General features: G+C 42.4%; 2 pseudogenes; both read right to left on the bottom strand.

Moving 5' to 3' along the window:
* Window positions 1–4,097: 4,097 nt before the first annotated feature.
* Window positions 4,098–8,900, bottom strand: LOC101599328 (annotated as a pseudogene).
* Window positions 8,901–8,914: 14 nt separating this feature from the next.
* On the bottom strand, window positions 8,915–23,380 carry LOC101599622 (annotated as a pseudogene).
* Between the last annotated feature and the right edge of the window lie 470 nt (window positions 23,381–23,850).

The following is a 23,850-nucleotide window of genomic DNA, read 5'->3' as shown; positions in this document are numbered from 1 at the left end:
TAGACATTTAATTTTAAAACATGCTTTTACTGCAATAAAATGTTTTGACCTGGCATAAATGTTTTGGCTTTAATGATGATCATAAAATACAGTCTTAACTCTCACAGAAATAAAATGGCTTTGAGATTAAGTAACCTGAATGTAGCCTCAAAATTTCATTACTTGTGTGCCTTTTTTGTTTCCTTCTCCTTTCTTTTTTTTCTTACACTATGTGCAAACTTGTTTAATAGCCTTATTTTTTTTCTTTTTTTATTATGTACAAAGTGTGTATACATCCATGTTGTTACTATCATTCCTCCTGGTGCTCCCCCCTCTGCAGGACCCTCCACATTGGGGGATGTGGGTCGTGCATTGTGAGGTTAGCCATCAGTTATGGGTGAGAGGCAATGTCTCAGTGCAAAATGACCCAACATGTGGCTCTAAGAATCTTTCTGCCCCCTCTTCTGCAAATTTCCCTGAGCCATGTTGGGTTCATTTTAGGTCTACTTCAGTGATTAGGTCTTGGGAGCCTCTGTGTCTCTGGGTAACTGGTTTAGTACGAGTTGATTGTTCTCTGTGTCTATCTCCTTTACCCTTGTGCTGGAACCAAGTTCACCAAGAAAGCAGCATTCTCTCCTTTCACTAGGTTCTAAACGTATTAAATAAACCAGGTACCTTCTTTTCCCTTTTGCTGCAAACATCAGATAAAAATGGCAGCTGCCTTCATAAAAACAGAGTATGGCATATGTGGACCTGGATGATTTAATGAGGGATCCAGATAGGGACATGACAAGTTTTACCATTATGTCTCTTTCCAGTAAGTAGGCCATAGGGCCGCCAAATCACTGTTTTGGCCTACTGGGGCATACTGTTTGAAAATAACCAGTGTCTAAAAAACTTAAAATTATTGGATAAGCCTAATAATTATAATTGACTTTAATGCCTTTAAAATACTGATACAAATTGTTTTTCACATTCCAGAGGTACAATTATAAAATGTATAAATAAAGATTATATGAAATTTTTTATTAATATAGTTCTGAACTATAAAACAGAACTACTTTAAATTTAAGGCTGCCATACCAAACATCTTTTTCCTAAATGTTGATGTTTCAAATTTCATTCTTTAGTAAATTACTTTGCGATGATTAGGAAATGTTTTGACATATTTTTTCCTTCTCATTCGTGCTCTTTTTCCTCTGACCACCTCCACACAGTCATCATAAACTCCTTCCTTTGAAATTTTGATACAAAGATTTTAAAAAGCTTAATGAAGCAGCTGCAGCTCTCTGGACATTGCTGAACTTCTTTTGAGAGTTTTATTGCAATGAAAAGGAAAGCATGAACCCTATTTTCACATCATTTCTAGGAGACTTTCAGGTTATATACATGGTCCAGATGCATACTTTTTGCCAAAGCTTTATTCTCCCCTAGATATGAAAGTAATTGATCACACCATCTTGAATAACATAGCTGATCTTACTACCTCCACAGTCACATATGGTCCTTACCTTTGAATCTGACTTTAAAAAAAAAAAAAGAACTCCACGTTTAAAATTCATTTAAAGAAGAAAGTAATTAGTTGCAATGATAGTTTCCCCTCTTGTTGCCTAGAACAAACTGATAATTCATGGCATTTTTTTAACAGGATAGTGGCTAAATTTTCATTAAGTTCAGCTGGAACTCAACAATCAGAATAGATGTTAAATTAAAATGTAACCATGACAAGAGTTTGGAACTTTAGCATATTATTTGGATCAATTTCAAAATTGTATTCAAAGGGAATACAATTACAAAATAATAGCATGTCTTACTGATCTATTTTTGAGCTTTGTCTGTTGTCCAAAACTTTAATGAGAAAAGATCTTCCTATAATGTGGTTTCTACGATGCCAAAAATAGGTAATTGATTTAATCAGAATTATTTAATGGAATCATGCCATATTTCATTGAACACATTACACTTTTCTCAATATTACACAAGGTTATTTAACTATTTCCTGATCAAAATAATTAATACTGACATAATATGCTGCTTATGAATTTGTAACATATGTAATATGTATAGAATACTATCTGGTAACATGGGCCTTTCAACTTATGAAACTTACTTCTATGATCACTATGGGACAATTACATAACAAAACTTTGCTGGGCTGGCACATCTTTTTTTCCCCTCGTAATTGAAATACTGCACTTAACCAACCAAAAGGAGCACAATTTTAAGTTGGCATTTCCTTTTGCAGTTGAGCAATAAATTTAAAGGTAAAACTTTAAATTAAGAAATCTCTGAATCTATAATCGCTAATTGAACTATTCTTTTTGAGCAAATGATTTTATGATTTATCATACAGAGTGACATTCATAAGCAAAAAGAAAAATGTACCCAGGGATATATAGTCAAATTAAGCTATTTTACTAAATGGGTGTTTTTGTAGGAATTTCTAGTTTTTACCTTTTGCTTTGTCACCTCCAATCACAGTTTACATTAGAATAACTTGTCATGGCGTCTTCAATCTATCTTGGAACTTCCATGTGCAGATTTTTATGGAGTAAAGTTCTATACACAGAAGCTCTGGCTTGGGTCCACCTAAGAAAGCATAGGTACTGAAACGCTGCTTTATTGGATAGTTGTGCACGTGTGCAAGTGTGTGTGCCTGTATTTTAACTGCGAAGAATTTGGAACAGACCATACTACGCGAACTCACACAATCACAGAAAGACAATCATCACATGGTCTCACTCACCTGCTGTTCCTAACCTAGATGAGCCCGAGTTGCAGACATACCTCAGTGGCATCTCAAGGCTTGAACAAAAGGGAGGGTAGGACTTGGTGGGGGGGCACAAAACTGAACCCATATTGAACTGCTGCCATAGAAACCTATATCCTGGAAGTTAGACTAAAAGGTTGAGCCCTCAACAGGACCTTAGGGGGAGCACCTGAATCAAAGGGCCCTGGAGAGTGTGTGAGATGAAGCCTAACCTTAAATTTCTCCTGTTTATTTTTCTTCTCTTTTTCTTTTATCCTTTCCCTTGACACTGGCCTGTAAATCCCTGTACCAAGATGCAGTTAATACATACAATCAGCTGTTGATTGGTGAGACCTACAAGGTCTCCCAAAACAAACAAGCACATTTCTGTCATAGCACTTGATTACCCACCAGAGGTTAACGGTAAGACCCTACTGCTGAAGATATCATACGCTGTTGGCACAGACCACGGAGAGACCTGGTTAAAATCCAGAAGAGAGCCAGTCCCCAGACAGTTGGGGCTGACTTGACTCTCTGTTGGAGAATCTGCTTCTCCTTTTCAGATGGGAGCTGGACCTGAGGAGATAAATGACCCAGTGCACTTTATCCCAGCCCCAACTGAAACCACAGAGGAACTGCACTGCTTTCTCAGTGAATCTGATACCAGCACAAGGGCAAAGGAGATAGACACTGAGGACACTCAACACCTACCAAAGCAGAGATCCAGAGGCTCCTAAGAGCCCATCACTGAAGTAGACTTAAAATGTATCCAACTTGGCTTAGGGAATTTTGTGGAAGAGGGGGTGGAAAGATTGTTAGAGCCACAAGTTGGGACATTATGCACAAGACATTGCCTCTCCCCTATAACTGACTGCTGCCCCCAAAATGCATGACCCACAATCCCCATGGGGTTGACATGCATCCTCAGTGAGGGAGACCTCTTTGGAAAAGGGGCAGGGAGGAGGGAAAGTATGGTACCAACATGTGTTGTTTACATAGTAAGTATGTCCATATCTATTAATAATAAACTTAAAAAATAAAAAAAATGAAATTATGATTACCAGAATCTATATATGCCTATACCTATACCATATCTATGTCTATATTTATATCTATATCTATATCTATCTATCTTTCTTGAGCTTTTTAACTCTGATCCAAAAACTCCTGTAGGGTCTCCCATACAGCCCAGGGTTCACAAGGAGCCATTTTGGTGTGGGGTTTGCCTCATCTGTGGGGCCACTGGGTTTATGCTCACCTTAGAGAACTGACACCAAAGAGAACCTAGAAAAAAAGCAGAGTTTCCCTCCCTAGTCAAGAGAACTGGAGTATTGGGTGGATGGGGGATACTCTGTTTGCCTCTGGTTTCTCACTGGCAGGCCTCCTCAGCTTGTAATTTTTGAACAGTGCTGTCAAGGAGATCCATGGATTATAAATGACTTGGATTTAATGGTTAGGCCTTAACTGAAACTCATTTTCCAGTGCTCGTTTTGGTTGGCCTTGAAATTGCACTGATGAGCCAGGATGCAGACAGAGAGAAACTTGGACAGCTTTTTACCCATGCACTGATGTTTGCCCACCAAAATCATCATACTGCTGGCTAGAACCTTGTTGATGGAGCTGTCCTTGTCCAGGAAGTGGGCTGGATCAAAGTCCTCTGGGTTAGACCGCTTCACTGGGTCATGATTCACTGACCACTGATTAACAAAACCCACATTGTTCTTAGGGATGCAGTAGCCCAGGACAATGGAGTTGGCAGGGGTGGCATGAGCAATGGTGACAGGCAGGAAGCTGGAGAATCACAGTTTCATAAAGAAAAGCCAAGACAAATGGGAGAGTGGGCTAGTCGCCCATGCGGGGCAGGTGGTCCCTCCCCACCACCCACTCCAGTTCCACCTGCACCCGAGCCTGCACATCTGGTGAAGAGAATGCTCGCAGCCACAGCAGGGTGGTGCAGAGGGTGTACGTCACAGCTGCGGGCACATCCTCCAAGTCCAGCTCTGTGCGGCCATCGCCCAACCCCAGGAGGATACCTCCTCCGCCCAGAGGATGAAGGCATCTATCATGTCAAGGGAGTGGGGGGACCGCCCCTGGCAGGAGGCTCTTGCCGTGCCTCTGCAGCTTGCCTAGGACAAAGTAGCCGAAGTTATGGTTGAGCTGCTTGAACTTGCAGAAGGTGGTGTGCACTGGTTTGGGGAAGAGCCCAGGCAGGGCAGCACGTCCACCAGGCTTCCCTTGCCCACCGTGCACCCAAACGTGTCCTTGCAGCTGAGCCGCTCCGGGAACTCCAAGTAGTTGTGGTGGTAGCAGCAGCCGAGGCTCCCAAATGTATGAATTCTGAAAGGACTCGCTCCTAAGTAAACTGAGGACTACTGGCTTGAATTATGATACACAGGAAGACACCAATCCCCTTGACTTTTCTTTCCTTCAAGGTCACTGAGACTGTTTGAAAGGGTAGGCCTTTGGGATTATAGGTCGGCTTGGCTGCTAGCCTCTCCACTTCCAGATCCTCTAAGGTATGATCAGGCAGCCTTATATTTCTGGGTCCACAGCTATACTCTGCCGCCAGCTCCGTGCCTTCCCGATTGTGATGGACTGCGCACAAAATAAACCCCTCTGCTTCTCTTAAATGCCTTCTGTTACAGATTTGGTCATAGCACAAGGGGAGGAAGTGATGCAGTTGCCATCTCTCTCCCTAAGCCAGCATGTCTTGGAACCATCTGGTGTTAGGGATGGCTCCATTTCTCCTGTTATGCTCAGGTCCATAATTGCATGCTCACCTTTGTCAAATCTAGATGAATCAACATTGCAGGATTGGCAGAGGAGTGGGGCACCCCTCTGGTCTATCTTCTTTTTTTGGGTTTTTTTTTTTTCAAGGTAGGGTCTCACTCTGGCCCAGGCTGACCTGGAATTCACTACTTAGTCTCAGGGTGGCCTCGAACTCATGGTGATCCTCCTACCTCTGCCTCCCGAGTGCTGGGATTTGGTCTATCTTCTTATAGGATACTAATCCTATCAGATTGGGCCCCATCCTTTTGACTTCATTTAACCCTTGTAACTCCTGGAAGGTTCTATCTTTAATCACCATCACATTGTGTGTTACAGCTTTAATATATGAACTGAGAGAGCAAGTACTCAGTCCATCCTCTATCCATATGTGGTATTTCCTGTGCCAGTGAATTGTTACAGCTGAGCCTGGCAAGTATGCAAATCCATGGCAGTGAATGAATATATGATGCTGTGCTAAATGTCTACACTGTGTGAAAATTCTGAATCTGGACACAGAGAGGACACATCATCACTCTGTTTCAGGCCCAGGGTGTAAAGCAAAGATTTGCTGCTGAAATGGAAAACTCTGCTTTTCTGTTTGTGAGAAAACTACCTGTCATAAATAAGAGATCAAACCTGATGCAGCCTGAACTGGCCAACCAGGAAAGGAATGTGGTCAATTATAAAAAAAAAAAGAAAGAAAGATTAAAACCTCCAGGAGAACAGAAGTCTGCACCTCCCTGAGCTGTACCATGACATGGAAGAAGTTGAACCATCCACAAGTCCAAGGAACATGCCACCAAAAGGCTGTTCTGCTGCAAGAATGGATCACTCAGTTTAGGTCAGCAGACAGTCCTGAACTGAACCAGTTACACATGTCCACCACTTAAGTGGCTTCCTCTGCACTCAGCTATGACAGCTGACATAAGGCAAAGTAACAAAAGTCATAGGATCAGTGGAGACCAGAGATTGAAGTCCACTTTCATCACTTTCAAACTACCTGTTAAATGCAAGCTCTTGGCCATGAACTTGACCCATACAAATTTATTTCTAGATTTGTAATATAGGTAACAATATACTTCTCCTAGAATTCAATGGAAACTATATGTGTTGGCTATCTACTAACTGTAAAACATTGTATACACACACACACACACACACACACACACACACACACACACACACACACATATATATATATATATATATATATATATATATATATATATATGACCCCACTCAATTTCTGGCTTAGCTATTACCTCATATTCCAGACTAGGTAACTGAGCCATAAAGAAACTAAGTACTTTGCTGTCTTATGGCCACACCACTAATGAAAAGAGGATAAACAGATCATGTGACTTTCCAGGCACAAGGTAGGCACTCAACAAACCCTCACATTATTCTCATCAACTCTAATAAATGTTGGGCTTATGTAGTCAGGTCCCTTTAAAATATAAGTATTTTAACTAGGATAAGTAGCACATCAAAATATATCAACCATGAAATCCAATTTTCTTAGAAAGTTGTTTTCCTAGATGTCACTGAAGATGAAAATCACTTGAGGCAGCTGGTGCATCTCCTCACTTCCCAGGACTCTGTGCTTGAGAACCTGACACAGTGGGGTGGGACGGGGCTGGGAATGTGTGCTGTGCAGGGGCATCTCAGGTGATGCTGAGGCTCAAGGAAGCTACAAAAACTGGTATGTTCACCCCAGCCAACAGGAGGAAGAGACCTATGAAAATTACATGCCTATTTGAATGCCACCATCAGCAAGATATTACAGTAGATTCATTTTAATCACATCTCATCATTTTATTGATGTGGAAACTGAGTTCAGTGAAAGGAGATGACTTATCTATGGTCACACAGCCTAGACAAGGCAGACTTGGGATATGAACCAACATTTCCTGACTCCCAAGAAACTTTCCTTTATTCTAGCCTCTTCAGGACAAGCAGGTGTTGGTTGGAGTGGAGGGCACAGAAGTAGAAGCCACTGAGCCTAGGGAGATGCCCAAGGAGAATTGGAGGGGGGGGTGCAACATGGTGGCTGTACTTGATAACAAAGTATTGTACACTTGAAAGTTGCAAAGATATTAATTTTACATGTTCTCACCAGAGAATAACAAAGAGAATGTAAGAGAATGCATATGCTGAAAAGGTTGAATGAGTCACTCTCCAACCTATACATACGTCAAGGCACCTTGTGCACCATAAATCTATACAACTTAAACATGGAAAAGGTAATTTTTGTCACTTGAGAAGGGATGCAGTCCATTATGGTGGGGAAAGCATGATATCAAGACATGAAGCTGAGCTGGTCACATCACATCTGCGGTCATCAGGAAGCAGATAGAGATGAACATTTGTTGCAGTCAGGTTCGCGTTGCTGGCAGAAAACACCTGGCCAAGAGCAGCTTGAAGGGAAAAAATGATTTATTTCAGCTTATGGACTTGAAGGTAAGCTCCATGATGACAGGGGAAAGCGTTGGCATGAGCAGAGAGTGGACATCATCTCCTCACTAACATAAGGTGGACAACAGCCATAGGAGACTGTGCCAAACACTAGCTAGGGGAAAATGGCTATAATGCCCATAAGCCTGCCCCTAACAATGCACTGCCTCCAGGAGACATTAGTTCCCAAATCTCTATCATTTGGAGACCTAGCATTCAGAACACCTCAATTTATGGGGGACACCTGAATCAAACTACAGCAACCTTGTTGCTCTGCTTGCTTTCTCCTTTTTATTCAGTGTAGCATCCCAGCCCTTGGGATGGTGCTGCCCACATTCAGGGTGGGACTTCCCTCTTCCATGAAACCTTTCTGGAAACACCCTTATTGCCATATCCCTAAGTGTGTTTCCATGGTAATTCTAAATCCAGTCCAACTGACAGAGAACATTTACCATCACATATGCTGAGAACAAGACTTGGCTCACACTACAAAATGCATGTACATAACACCAACATATTGGACCTTTCTTCTCTTCCCTTCTTCAAAAATTAGTGCTCATTAGGTTCATTACCGAGAAGAAACAGAAAGCTCCTGTAAATTTACATCTTTAGATTTAAATCCAGTATAATCTAAAATCCACTCACTTTACCCTCAAGAGTATGACTTCTTGATCTACTATAATAACTTTAAATGAATATGGGATGTTTCTAATTCCTGTACATTTAGCAATGAAGAATTATTTTAGTACCATGCTTTAATTATATATCTCTAGAATGGAAAGTTCACCTGGAGTCCATGGATCTGGGTGCCTGCAATATTAAAAACACTTTTTTTTTAAAGAAAAAGAAAACTTTCCAAGCCTTGTTAGGTTGTAAAGGTTGCAGATAACATATCTAAGCCAATACCCAGCTCCATCATAGCAGTCCCCTGAGCAGATTTGGCTACCATACCCTTCCACGGTCTCAACTCTTGTCTTAATCGTTCCTGTCCTTCCTGCCATCCTTAGTGGCCCATGGCATTTCAAATGGCTTCATTGTTGGGACCCACACATGGAAAGTTCTCAAGGACACTCTGAAGGAGCTCCAGGTCCTGCATCACATCATAATCCTCCTACTTAGCTGGTTCAGATGTACCCGTGGATGAGTTGGCATCAATATCCCTGATTCTGCTTGGAGAAAACTCTGCTCCTTGTAGGGACATCTGCATGGCATGGGCAATCTGCTCTTCCTCAGTCATGATGCTCAAGTCAGACTGGCTGATGATAGTCTTCAGCAGAGCATCTTCCCAGTTTTCAGTCCCAGCTGTAGAGATTCCAGCTGAGGCAGCATGGGGCACCCCCTCCTGCTGCAGCTGCTGCTGTGCCTCCACAGGAACACAAAGGGCCAGGGTCAGCTCAGCATCAGCACTGGGATCTACTCCAAATTCAAAGTCCCTGGCACCAAGACCCACCATGGCACCGCCTTCGCCAGCCAGAGTGGGAGAACTGGTGAGAGCATCAGCCAGGTTCGGCCCCAGAGGATCGTCCCTAGATGACACCCAGTTTCCTCCTTGCCATTCAGCCTGTTCCCAAAAGCTGACTCCGGGTTCACCTCCTCTTCCCTCAAATTAATAATATCAACATTCACTTGTTCTTTCTTCGGGGGAGTGGCAGGTTTTACCAGATCATTCTCATTGTCCTCCACGTGGCTGCCCACAAAGGCGATGATGCGCATCTTGTGATTCTTGCCCCGCCGGGCGCTTTAGAGCCAGATGGGCCACGCGGACGCCAGTGCAGAAGGTGACCTTGTCCTTGGGCTGGACAGTGTAGCACTTGGAGAGGATGTGAGCCGTGTCTGGGGTGAGTGTGGTCAGCACTTAGACATGGGCTGGTGTGATGAGGCCCACATTATCCTCGGGGTTGCTGCGGGTCTTTGAACGTCATACAATGTTGACGGCATCCTGCAGGGCCTGTAATGGGTGGTAGGAAGTCTCCATTCCGCGTGTACTCCCTGGTGTCCACACAAAGCCACGGTGCTTTCCAACACCGCCTTGCCACCTTCCTACCCGCCAAGTAACCAACGACTCTACAGACACTTTTAACCCCCTTCCCTCCGATTTCCGCTCTACATTTAGGGGGAAATATAGCAAGCTTCAGAATTGCTGATCCACACTCGAGTTGCCATCTCTGGCAAGGGAATGGAGCACATTTAGATAGATTGTTTTTTTTCCTTTCATTTTATTATCTTAGCTAAAGGCAACCCTCAGTCTTTTTCTTTCTTTCTTTCTTTCTTTCTTTCTTTCTTTCTTTCTTTCTTTCTTTCTTTCTTTTTTTTTTTTTTTTTCCTTTTCAGTTATAATCTGGATATCTCAAGGCTAGTCCTGCACAGGATATAAGCACCTTGGAAATATCCTTTATTAACCCCAGAAATCCCTTTGACTGTCTCCTAAGTTAGAGCTTCTATTTCCCAGAATCCATACCTTACTTTTTCTTGGTCATGCTTTGATTGAGGAGGACTTATTCTCAGCACATTCTACAAAGGACACCTCTGAAATTCACAAGACCTTCTGGGCCTGGAAGAGGATTTTCCTGCCAATAGATGTTATGCAACATTTGCTTGAGTATAAGATTTCTTACTTCTCTGTACACCACCAATAAGTTAATTCACAAATTTACACTTGTAGGTAAAAATCTGTTTGGCTCAAGCTAGGTTCATTTCCAACTGCCTTCTGGGTTTTTCTCACATCCCCCTGATGTCTAAACCTCAACCTTCTCGATTGTCATTCATCTTCAATTCTTGATCATACCACATTGTGCCATCATCATCCAACTAAGGCCAGGACCCTCTCCTTCCACCCCAGCTCTCCCTCCAAAATATTTTATATTAGAAATTATCATTCCCTCAAATTTTTGAGCATAGATACCCTACATTATCTTTTAGGTTCCAATGTTTATATTGCAGACTTCCTTTCAAAACCCCAATATCATTCCAATTTCACATTCTTTGGAATACCTTCATGACCTTCTCTTAGTCACCCCTGCTGTAATAATTTACAGTAAGCTGGGTGGGGTGAGGCAGGACTATAACTCAAGTACTTGGAAGGTTGAGTTAGGAGGATCTCAACTTTTAGGCCTGTCTGGGCTACGTTATTAAGACCTTGTCTCAAAAACAATTCACAATGAACTGGCTTGGTGTATGATATTTTTCTTTATTCATTGGGTAAGTATTAATGGTTCATTGTCTTGAAATTTTATGTTTGTAGGTCTGATTATTGACATTTCATTTTATCTCTTTCCTTGGCCTCCAATATCGCTGTCTTCCATTATTACTTTCCATTTTTTTAATCATTTTTCATATTTTTAGTCACTTGTCACAATTAAATCTTCAAGCCCCTATCATAAAATTCTATGTATATTCCATATTTAATTTAATATATGTACATCCTTCCATATTTAATTTCAGTTTTGTCCAGCTTATCGACACATTTAGAAGATCATTGGTATTAGTGGAAAGTTCTGCGCTTCTAGGCAGTAATTTTCAATTGATTAAGGCTATCACTATTTCTTTTGAGCATGCCTTGATATCCTCATATTTGTAATAAGGTCTCTTCAGGTGTTCAATTTTTCCAGAAATAATTTGATTCTCCTCCCTGAGCTATCTACATGTGATTAAGAATGTGAAGGTAAGATACTCAAGATTCAGTGTGTGCATAATTTCTTAATGTGTTGTTTTCAGTAATGCTTCTTTGTCCAGCCTGATCTAGGAATTCTGAAAATTAAAATATTCCTTCAAGGAGGGACAAGTGTAGAAAACTGACTTTAAATTCTATGAATAGAAGATAACATGGTTTACATTTTCATATATATTGCTGTTTTCCCATGTCCATATTTTTAACCTTTCTCAGTTTCTTGTTTTTCATCTCCTGTCCATAATTCAAAATTATGTTGACATGTCTTTCTTGTTACTATGTCTTTTCAAGTTCTGTTTGTCCTGTAGAATTTTCTTTTTCACTTTTAATGCTATTACTCTTTTAAGGAATTCTAGAAGGACAGTTCTAAAGGAATATTGAATGCATTACATTTACTACATTGAGCTCAAGTGACTCATTGCAACATAACAGACATTGCTATTCTGTACCAGGGACCAAATGCTAAGATTATGAAGACCCACTGCTGGATACCAAGATTCCTGAACATATGATAGCAGAAACAGACACATACTAATAGACTCTAACAACTTCAGTGAAAACATACCATAAGTAGATGATTTCTTTTGTTATTTGTAGACAGTAAAGATAATGTTTTTCATTTCATCACCATCTCACACACACAGAGAATTTGATAATTAGGAGATGTTGTCAGTAACTGTGTCCCTCCTAATTCATGTGCTACCAATGGGATTAGCCTTTCTGTATAAGAGTACAGTTGTCTATCTTAACAATGATTTTGCTTTTCCTATTTCATTTGCCTACAGTCAACCATACCCCTAAATTATTAAATGGAAAGTTCCAAAAATAAGTTGTAAGCTTTAAATTGTGTGACAGTTTGAGCATTTTGGATATAACACCTCTAAGCCCAACTCGAGCAACACACATCCTCCAGCAAAGCTCCACCTCCCAAACTGCCACTACCTAGGAATCAAACATTTGGAATACATGAGTTAAGGAGGACAGCTGATTCAAACACCCACACTGAGGTTGCTAAATTTTATACCTGTGGATTTGTGAGGAAGGAAAAAGAAATCCACCCCAGTTCTGATGGCAACTTTCACACTGCAGTAGTAAATGCTTGTTCACCATAGAAAGGAGAAAAAGTCTGTGTGCACAGGAACATGTATGGTGTGCATATGGTGAAGTGCTATCTGCAGTTTCAGTTCTCCACTGGAGGTCATGGGACACATCTCTTATGGACATGAGATAACTGATAGTAAGAGGAGAGGGCTTTGGGAAATAGTTAGGTCATAAAGACTGCACCTTCATGTCAACTTCTCACATCCACACACACACTTACACATATACACGTGAACCTACTCACAAATAAGCACAGCCATGTGCACACATGCATGTACATGCAAATATGTGCACATACAAATAACACGCCCATATCATGCTAAAATTATTTGCCACCTATAAGGCCTTCACTAGACATCAAATCTGCTGGCACCATGGAGTTCCCATCCTCCAGAACTGTGAACAACACATTTGTTTTGTTTAGCCTGAAACAGTTCATCACAGAGGCCTGAAAGCACTAAAAGTCCACTAAATGAGCCTGACAATCAGCACCAGGGTGAAGGAGACAGACACTGAGGGTACCGAACACATACCAAAGCAAAAATCCAGAGGCTCCTTAGAGCTCCTCACTGGAGTAGACTTAAAACATACCCAAGAAGGAAACTTTGCAGAAGAGGGGACAGGAAGATTTTAAGAGCTACAAGTTAGGATATAATAACCAGAGGCATTGCTTCCCCCCAATAACTGACTTCTGCTCCCACAACACATAACTCACAATGCCATGGGGAATACCAGCAAGCCCAGTGAGGAGGTCCTCCAGTGCAATGGGGGAAGGGAGGAGGGAAAAGATGGTACCAACACATGATGTATCCATGCAAAAGATGGTTTAAACTTAAAAAATGAAATAAAATATATTCACCAGGAGAAAAAAAAATCACAAGTCCTCACCTAGAGCAAATTATAGTACATACAGCCTTGGGGATTAAGTACATAAATGTTCTTAATTCCAGTCACTTACGTTAAAAAAAAAAAAAATCTCCCCTCCCAGTTTGCACTCATGGGTTCTCTCCATCATTTCTGCTCTGGACTGTAGAATTCATCACTGAAATTGTGTGTGTGTGTGTGTGTGTGTGTGTGTGTGTGTGTGTGTGTGTGTGTTATATGAGAGAGAGAGAGAGACTTGGTGTACCAGGGTCTCCATCTACTGCAACTGAACTCCAGACTTGTGCACACGTGCCACCTTGCCTGCTTGTGCCATCTTGTATGTCTGGCTTATGTGGGATCTAGATAATCGAACATGGATCCTTAGGCTTCACAAGCAAGTTCTTTAACCACTAAGCCATGTCTCCAGCCCCTGAAAATTTTATTTATATCTAGGTTGTATTAAGGCAGATTTTTAAAATATTTTTATTTATTATTTGATATAGAGACAGAGAGGGAGAGAGGGAATGAATTGGCATGCCAGGGCCACTGGCCACTGCAAATGAGATCTAGACATATGCACTACCTTGTGCATCTAGCTTTACGTGGATACTGGGGAATTGAACCTGTGTCCTTTGGCTTTAAAGTCAAGTTCACAGCAGGTGTTTTAAGCCTTGATTCCTTCCATTATTATTTCTCACCCCCTATATGCTATAGGAGGCAGGAAGCTATTGTAGAAAGGGGACCTCATCCCAGCTCTGTCATTAACTAAGTGATCCTGTAGAGAGTGTATGACCAAGAACACTTTATCTAATATTATTATCTTCAAGACAAGATTATGATAAGAATTAAGTGAGACAATTAACATAATGCCTAACCTATGAATAATGTTTAGTAACTATTGCCTTTTGTATTTTCTTATGATTATGATCTTCAGTTGCTGGAATAGATCTTTCTAGAGTCAGTTGGTTATTGGCCCCTCCAGGAAACTAGGAGACATTTTTAATGGCACACATACCTCATAATGTTTTTTTTCTTCAGCTACTGCTCAGAAAAGGATACCTTTCTTCTTACCAATCTATCTTTAGAGATATCTCATTGTTTTCCACTGGAAAGCAAGAGCCTTAGAGCTGATCTTGACATTAAAATAATATCGATAATGGCAAAAAAAAAAGGCACCCTGTGGCAAAAGTAGTCATTTAAGTTTGGTGATGTACCTTCTCCATTTTGAGGCCCCTCATGTCTCCCTGGGTCTGTTTGTGTGAGCATGATTTATAGCCATTTTTAAAAACAGAGCTATTATCTCTAGCATGTGGATCAACAGGCACTCAGTAATTTAATCTGGTGCTCGTGCATATGCTTTTGTCTTGCCCTACACCGAGTGGTCAGGAGGGTATTCAGTGAAGGAGAGCTTGTTTCTGTGATAATTTGAATACTCTGTGGGTCATCTTAGTCCTCGAACCTGGCTTACAAGGAGAACAATCATATTCATACATCACCCTAAGTCCAGAATGATATTTTGCTCTTTGCATTCTCCCCCTATGTACTATGCAACAGTAACTCCAAACGAAAATCCCTAGCCAGTATCCCGACACATAGGGTTCCCTTTGGCACTTTCCATGAAAATCTAGTCTCCTCTAAGATCTTGTCACCAGCTAATTGATTTTCTAATTTTAGATCCAATCTGTCATATCTGGCTCCAAGCCTCATTTACTGTGATTTCATTAAAGATATTGAAGTGTCTAGTTTATTGAGAAACCTCCACTACTTCTCCTTATAATGGTTAAGAGGGAAAACTGCTGACCAGAAATATATTATAGACATGTTCAATTAATGATGTCTACAACCTGGTCTTCATGGTGGCTTCATTAAAAATTAAAGAGGGCCTGGAGAGATGGCTTAGTGATTAAGCTACTTGTCTGTGAAGCAAAAGTACCCAGGTTCAATTCTCCAGTACCCACATAAGCCAGATGCATGCGGTGGTATATGTGTCTGCAGTCCATTTGTAGTGGCTAGAAGCCCTGGTGCACCAATTCTCTCTCTCTTTCTCTCTCCCTCCCTCTCTAAAAAAAAAAAATAAATGAAACTAAAATTTAAAAAAATTAAGGAGATAGTAAAAGCATAGCAGCAGATTTGGAGCTTCTGCCCATTCAGCTGCAATTGCATGAGACATTACAGCCACAAAGATTGAGCCAGCACACCTGTATTGGGACAACAGACAGAATGTAGAGTCTCTTGAATGAGCCTGAATGCTGAGGGAGTGTCCTGTTCTTCAAAGTCTGCTTCATTCCTCCCTGGATTAACAAATTGGCACCCAACCTGGTACTGCGAAGTATAAGAAATGCAGGAAAGAGAGGGATGGTGAACATGAAGCATGGTCTTGTTTTTTGAAAATAGCCATGAGCAGCAAGAAGCATGTTTGGAGGATTTCTTGCTTGGAAACTTGACGGAGCCTTGAGGCTGGACCTTGCTTTTCAGTGGAGACCCAGGACAGATGCCTGAACCATGAGAGGGCTGTTAGGAGAGCTGTTGGCCCCACATGAAGTTTTCCAGACCTGTGAGTAGTCCAGCTAGAAGGATGGAATTAGAACTCCAGAGACATTTCATTGGTTGGAATTATTGGACTTGGAGATTCATCACTGATTAGAGTTTTTAGACTTGGAGAAACAAAGTTTGGTGTTTGCTCTGGTTATTTTAAATCTGGTAATGGTTGAATATTGCTCTGTTAAGCTCTAAGCCATCTTTTTATTGTGAATGGGATGTTTTGTTTGTTTGTTTTGTATTATGGCTTAGTTAAAAGACTTTGGACTATAGGGATATTTGAACATCATTGTGGGTGATAAAAATGATGGGGACATGCAAAGTTGGATAAATGCATTGCAGTTTTGTTTTGTTTTGTTTTTTTTTTATCACATATGACTATCTGTGTATGGGGGCCAGGGACCGAAAGTGGTGGTTTGCTTCAGGTGTCCCTTATTAACTTAGGTGTTAATAGGTATTAGGTGAATGCTAGGTTCCCAGCTGATAGAGATTTGTGATTTAATGCCTCCTGGAGGCAGTGTATTGTTGGGGGAAGGTCTACAGGTGTTAGAACCAGCTGGATGTTGCCAGTGTTTGGCACACTGTCCTGTTGTTAGAGTCCTCCTGATGTTGGCCAGGAGAGGAGGTCCAGCTTCTGCTCATACCATCATTTTCCCCTGCCATCATGGAGCTTTCCTCTCAAGTCTCTATAGAAAATGGACCATTTTTCCCTACAAGCTGCTCTTGGGTTGGTGTTTTCTTCCACCACAGTGAATCTGACTGCACCAGTAAAGTTGGTCCCGAGAATGGGGTTATTCCTACTTGAAACCTGACTATGTGACTTTGGCCTGTTGGAGCTGATTTTTAAGAGGAATGTGGAAGGACATGAAACCTTGACTTAAGAGATGCCTTGCAGTGTTATAAGTATAGCTTCATGGATTATTTCATGTCAGAGTAGAAAGACCTGGGTGCAATAAGAACTATGGACTGAGAGTTTTAGCATAGGAAGGTAAGAAAGAGCTTTGCCAGGACTGGGCTAAAAGCAGTTTGTGTGAGGGACTTATTTGTATGCCCATGTCATGAGAATTAGTACAGGGTTGCATTGTGTAGAAATGGCCTGGTGTAAGCAGAGGTATATGGCACAGAAATGAAATCTTTGGTCCAAACCTTCCGCCCAGTCAGCTGCAATTGTATCAGAGATTACAACCATTGAGACTGGGCCAGCTGACCTGCACTGAGACAACAGAAAGAATGCAGTCTTTTGAAGGTACCTTAATGCAGAAGAAGTGTTTTCATCTGAGAAGTCTGCTTCATTCTCCTATGGATTAACAAATTAATACCTTACTTGATATTGTAGAGTATGAAAAATACAGGAAAGAAAGAGTCATTGAATTTGAGGCATGGTCTTGTGTTTTGGAAATGGCCATGGGCAGGGTGAAGCAGGTTAGCTGGATTGCCTGCATGGGGACCTTATAGAGTGGTGAGGATTGAACTAGGGGTGCATTGGAGACCAATTAGAGTTGCTTGAACCATGAGATGGCTGCTTTGAAGAGCTGCCAGCCCTGGAAAGAATGTAAGAGCCAAAGGAAGGGTACCACTCCCTACAATGCAACTGTCCAGAACATAAATAGTCCTCGATATCCATGACCTTGAAGTGCCTAGCAGTACCTTCACAAGACCCTCATAATAGGAGAAAAAGATGATGACATCAAAATGAGAGATAACTAACAGAGACAGGGAGGGGTATGATAGAAAGTGGAGTTGTGAAGGAGAATGAGGGGGAGGGAAGTGAAACATCATGGTCTATTGTTTATAAGTATAGAAGTTGTTAATATTTTTTTGTACTTTTTATAAAAACTAAACTCAGAGCAGATTAATTGCCTAAACAAACCTATTGCATCCACCAAGTTTGAAAAGGTGATCAAAAACCTCTCCAAAATGGAAAGTCCAAGACCAGATGGCTTCTTAACTGAATTCTATCAAACCTTCACAGAAGAACTGAAACCAATTTTTCTCAAACTGTTCCACAGGATTGGAGACCAGGAAATCCCCCCTGCCCAACTCCTTTTATGAAGCTAGAATCACCCTAATACCACAACCAGACAGAGATTCAACACAGAAAGAAAACTATAGGCCTATATCCCTAATGAACTTAGATGCAAAGATCCTGAACAAATCCTTGCAAACTGAAGTCAACAACATATCAAAAGCATTATCTACCTTGATCAAGTAGGCTTCTTCCCAGGGATGCAGGGATCATTGAACATATGGAATCGGTCAATGTAATACACCACATAAATAAACTTAACCATAAGAACCACATGATTATCTCAATTGATGCAGAGAAGGCTTTTGACAAAATATAACACCACTTCATGATCAAAATACTGGAAAGAGTAAGCATGGGGGGTTTATATTTCAACATAATAAAAGCTATATGTAAAGCTCCTAAAGTCCAATTAATACTTAATGGGTAAAAACTCAGGAGTTGCCCCTGAGATCAGGAACAAGTCAGGGGTGCCCACTCTCACCACTGCTCCTCAACATTACTAGAAGTACTATCTCAAGTAATAAGACAGGACAAAGAAATACAAGGGATTCAAATTGGAACAGAAGTTGTCAAGTTAGCCTTATTTGCAGATGGCATAATCCTATATATAAGTGACCCAAAAGTCTCCATCTCAAAACTTCCAAAGGTGATAAAATTCCTTTAGCAAAGTGGCAGGATACAAAATTGATGCACAAAAATCAGTAGCCTTTCTATATGCAAATGACAAATACACAGAGAAAGAAATCAGTGAGGCAATCCCATTTTCAATAGCAACAAAAAAAAAAGAAAAATGAAATATCTTGGAGTAACACTAACCCAGGATGTGGAAGACATATTCTGGTGATTTGATTCAAGAGTCCCCCATAAACTTAGGAGTTCTGAATGCTAGGTTTCCAGCTGATGGAGATTTGGGAATTAACACCTCTTGGAGACAATGTATAGTTGGTGGTGGGCTTATGGGTGTATAGCCAGCTCCCCCTCGCTAGTATTTGGCACACTCTTCTGTTGCTACTGTCTACCTTATGTTGGCCAGGGGGTGATGTCCACCTTCTGCTCATGCTTTTGTTTTTCCCTGCCATTGTGGAGCTTCCCCTCAAGCCTGTAAGCCAAAATAAACCTCTTTTTCCCCCAAGGCGCTCTTGGTTGGGTGATTTCTACCAGCAAGGTGAACCTGACTACAACACCTGTATAAAGAAAACATGAAGACACTGAAGAAAGAAATCGAGGGGGACTTAAGTATATGGAAACTCCTCCCATACTCCTGGATAGGTAAAATTAATATTGTGAAATGGCAATTCTACTAAAAGCAATATACAGATTTAATACCATACAAATAAAAATGCCAGCATCATTCTTCACAGAGATTGAAAAAATGATCTCAAAATTCATATGGAATGCCTATTCCCTCTCTCCCTCAATCTGCCTTTTTCCCCTCAAATAAATAAGTAAAATATATTTTAAAATTCTCCTGTTTCTCTTTCTTGGTTCACATCCACAATGAGCTGTTGATCAGAGAGACCTAATAGATCTCCCAAACTAAACAAGACAGACTTCTGTCAGAGCACTTAGTTACTCACTAAGGGTTAATGGCAAGACCCTACTGCTGTCAGCATGGACCATGGAGAGACCTGACTGGAATCCTGAAGAGAGCCAGTCCCCAGACCATTAGCCCATCTAGTGCTGGAAGGTGCTACATGAGCTATTTTGGGAAAGTGGCCAACATCTGCCCAAGCAACTCAAAATCTAAATGACGCTGAAGCAAACAACCTGATGTGATGCTCACATGAGTGCAATAGCGGAACACAGCCATGGTGAGTAACCAACTGCTCTTGGATTGGCTAACAGATTTGGTCAGTGGAAAGGAAACTGTTGCAGTCTGGTTCGCATTGCTGGTAGAAATCACCCAACCAAGAGTAGCTTCTGGGAAAAAGAGATTTATTTTGGCTTACAGGCTCGAGGGGAAGCTCCACGATGGCAGGGGAAAACGATGGCATGAGCAGAGGGTGGACATCACCCTCTGGCCAACATAAGGTGGACACAGCAACAGGAGGGTGTGCCAAACACTGGCTTGGGGAAACTGGCTATAAAGCCCATAAGCCCACCCCCAACAATACACTCCCTCCAGGAGGTATTAATTCCCAAATCTCCATCAGCTGGTAACCTAGCATTCAGAACACCTAAGTTTATGGGGGATACCTGAATCAAACCACCACAGAAACCGTATCTGGAACTGAGAACAAAGTCAGAGTCATATACAGATGATTCTGTTGTCCATTGTGAAACTCCCACTAACCTTCAGCTACAAGAGGGTCTTTCAATTAATAATGCCATCTGATTTAACTGGTGCTGATTTCACCCTCTGTGGGAGAATTTGCTTCTCTTTTTCCGATGGGAGCTGGACCTGAGGAGAAAAACGACCCAAATTCCCAAAATTCCACCCTGGCCCCAGAAGAACTGGTTAATGAGTAAGAGTGCTGCGTTCTTAGTGAATCTGATATCAGCACAAGGACAAAGGAGATAGACACTGAGTACGCTTAATATCTACCAAACCAGGGATCCAGAGGCTCCTAAGTTCCCATCACTGAAGGAGACTTAAAATGCTCCCAGCATGGCACAGGGAATGTTGCAGAAGAGGGGGCAGAAAGGTTGCTAGAACCACAAGTTGGGACGTTTTGCACAGAGGCATTGCCTCTTCCCCATCACTGACTGCTGCCCTCATAACGAACGACCAGCAATGCCCATGGGGTTGGCCAGCACCCCAACATGGAAGGCCTTGTCAGAAAAGGGGCAGGGAGGAGGGAAAGGATGGTACCCACATGTGCTGCTTCCATACTAAACAAGAAAAACTATGGGGTCTTTTAAAAGTTGGATGAATGCATTGCATTTTACATCATGTATGGTTATCAGTTTATGGGAGCCAGTGGTGGAATGTGGTGGTTTGATCCAGGTGTCCCTTATAAACTTAAGTCTTCTGAATGCTAGGTTCCCAGCTGATGGCAATTTTGGAAGTAATGCCTCCTGGAGGCAGTGTATTGTTGGGGTGGGCTTATGAGTAATCTACCCAGCTTCCCCTTGCCAGTGTTTGTCACACTCTCCTGTTGCTGTTGTCCATCTGATGCAAGTCAGGAGTTGATGTCCACCCTCTGCTTATGCCATCATTTTTTCCCTGTCACCTCGGGGCAGAGACTCCTCTGGAGTCTGTAAAGCCAAAATAAACCTCTTTTCCCACAAGCTATTCTTTGTAGGGTGTTTTCTGCCAGCAATGTGAACCTGACCGCAACAGTCATCATACAGGACCAACCACAGCTGGTCATGACCATCAGTCAAAGAAGGAACCCTGACAGTGTGGGGCTCAGGTGGGCCACAGAGGTTCACATTGAGGCTTTTGGAAACCAAAGCCCCGGGGATGTTTCATGTCCTTTGGGTTCCTCGTTGACAATCTGTAATCCTTTCTGTCTCAGAGACCTCTTGGTTTCTCCACTGGCCATGTTAATTTCCCTCTCATTCTCAGTGATGGTCTCAAGCACGTGCTGCCCTTTCACTGATACTGTAAGGGTTGTTTTGCTCATAAAATCCAACCCAGTGTCTATTAATATCTAAGAAGTTGTGAAGATCAGGCTGGAGAGACGATTTAGCAGTTACGACGATTGCATGCAAAGCCTAAGGATCCAGGTTCAATTTTCCAGGTCCCACATAAGCCAGATGCATGGCGCATGTGTCTAGAATTCATTTGCAGTGGGTAGAGACCATGGTGCACCCATTCTCCCTCTCTCTCTTGTTCCCTCTCTCCCTCCCTCTCTCTCTCTCTCTCTCTCTCTCTCTCTCTCTCTCACCCTCTCTCTGTCTCAAATAAATAAAAGTAAATCATAAACAAATTAAAAATAAATGATCATTTTTTTAAAAAGTTGTGAAGATCCCTTTCCTGGTTTTGATTTTCAGGATATACTTTTAAATATCCTAATAATTCCCGTTCAATGAATTATCTTGATGGTGTCACTTTGGTGTCTATAAAGGGATCCAGCTTAACATGACTGTGGCTATATTGGCTGTGGCCAACATGGCCTGCCAGGTGACCGTGGCATGTATTCCTAGCCTTGTAGCACAAAGTCTCCAGAATATGCTGTTGACAGCTCATACACAAACTGCTGTTTCAAATTTTCAACTATTTACTGTTGTAAACATTTGCAGAGTCATGTTATGAGATCTAAATATTGTCTTGACAACTCTGACAGACTTAAGTGATGTGTGGGAAAATCTAATGAGAAGTTTTAGTACTTTTTACATGGTCGACAAACTCTTATCACCTTCTGTTTTCTACTGGCCCTGGTGGTGAAACTGGACAGAGATTTTTTTTTTTCTTTTAAGCCAATAAGAGGAGACTGTGGGCTGGAGAAATGGCTTAGCGGGTAAGCGCTTGCCTGTGAAGCCTAAGGACCCCGGTTCGAGGCTCGGTTCCCCAGGTCCCACGTTAGCCAGATGCACAAGGGGGCGCATGCGTCTGGAGTTCGTTTGCAGAGGCTGGAAGCCCTGGCGCGCCCATTCTCTCTCTCTCCCTCTCTCTGTCTTTCTCTCTGTGTCTGTCGCTCTCAAATAAATAAATAAATAAAAATTTAAAAAAAAAAAAAAAAAAGAGACTGTGGGAACCTACTGATGGTGAGGAAAATCACCTTCCAACCGTGGGCTAAACGCCACACACAGCAGAGATATTAAACCACGTGAAAAAAAAATCACACAGTAGGTGGTTTAAGTGAACACAAATATATTCTCTCATCTGGGAGGAGCAGCAGGGAGCAGAGCTCGCAGCGGAGGGTGCGGAGAGCGCAGGAGAGCGGGCGCTCCAGCACGTGCTCGCTCGGGACTGCTCGGAGGGTCTCTGCGGTCCTCCCGCCGCCGCCTCGGGACGCGCCCGCGCCGGGGACAGCTCCGCGGGGCCTCGCTGACCTTCGCCGCCGCCCGCCGCCCGCGCCGGGGACACGCGCTTCTCCCGGCGGCGGCGCCCCAGGCGGGGACCCGAGTCGCGCGAGGCCGGGCGGCGGCGGCGGCGGCGGGCAGGAGAGGCGGCGGGCCGGGCAGCTGACGACCTGCGGGGCTTCTGCAGGCGCGCGCCGGGCGCTGCCTCCGCGGAGACGGCGGGCCCGCGGCGGGGCGCGCGGCGCTGGGGAAGGGCGTCGGGCCCGGGCACATTAGTGACAATATTTTGGGAGGTTCTGAAAACTTCAGGAGGTGGCATCTAGCTGGAGGAAGTGGGTCACTGAAAAGGGGGTCATCCTTGGGGGTTGTATCTACATTGTCCTTTGCTTCTCTCTCTTCCCCAGCTTCTACCAGGTGCAGAAACTTCTACTGCCACTCCCACCATCATGGTACTCTGCTTCCTCATGGGTCCTGTGCTAAGCAAAGCAGACATACCTTTACATCACATGTCTGTACTGTCAATCATGTAGTCAATCCTGGTGAGTTGAACAATAGGCCTTTACATTTTTTTTTTTTAATTGGAGGGGGGCATTGATAGGGATGCTTGTTTGAGATAAGATCTCACTATGTAGCCCAAGGTGGCCTCAAACTCATTATATAGACCAGGCTTGCCTCAAATTTGTAATTCCCTGCCTCAGCCTCTAAAGGTGAAGGGACTCAAGGCATGCATCACTAGGCCTAGCTAGTTTTTATTACTTTTATAGGACAAGTTTGATTATACAATTAAGT

Source organism: Jaculus jaculus, chromosome 11 (genome assembly GCF_020740685.1).
Source record: "Jaculus jaculus isolate mJacJac1 chromosome 11, mJacJac1.mat.Y.cur, whole genome shotgun sequence".
NCBI classification, from domain to species: Eukaryota; Metazoa; Chordata; class Mammalia; order Rodentia; family Dipodidae; genus Jaculus; species Jaculus jaculus.
This window is presented reverse-complemented; position numbering and strand designations above follow the sequence as displayed.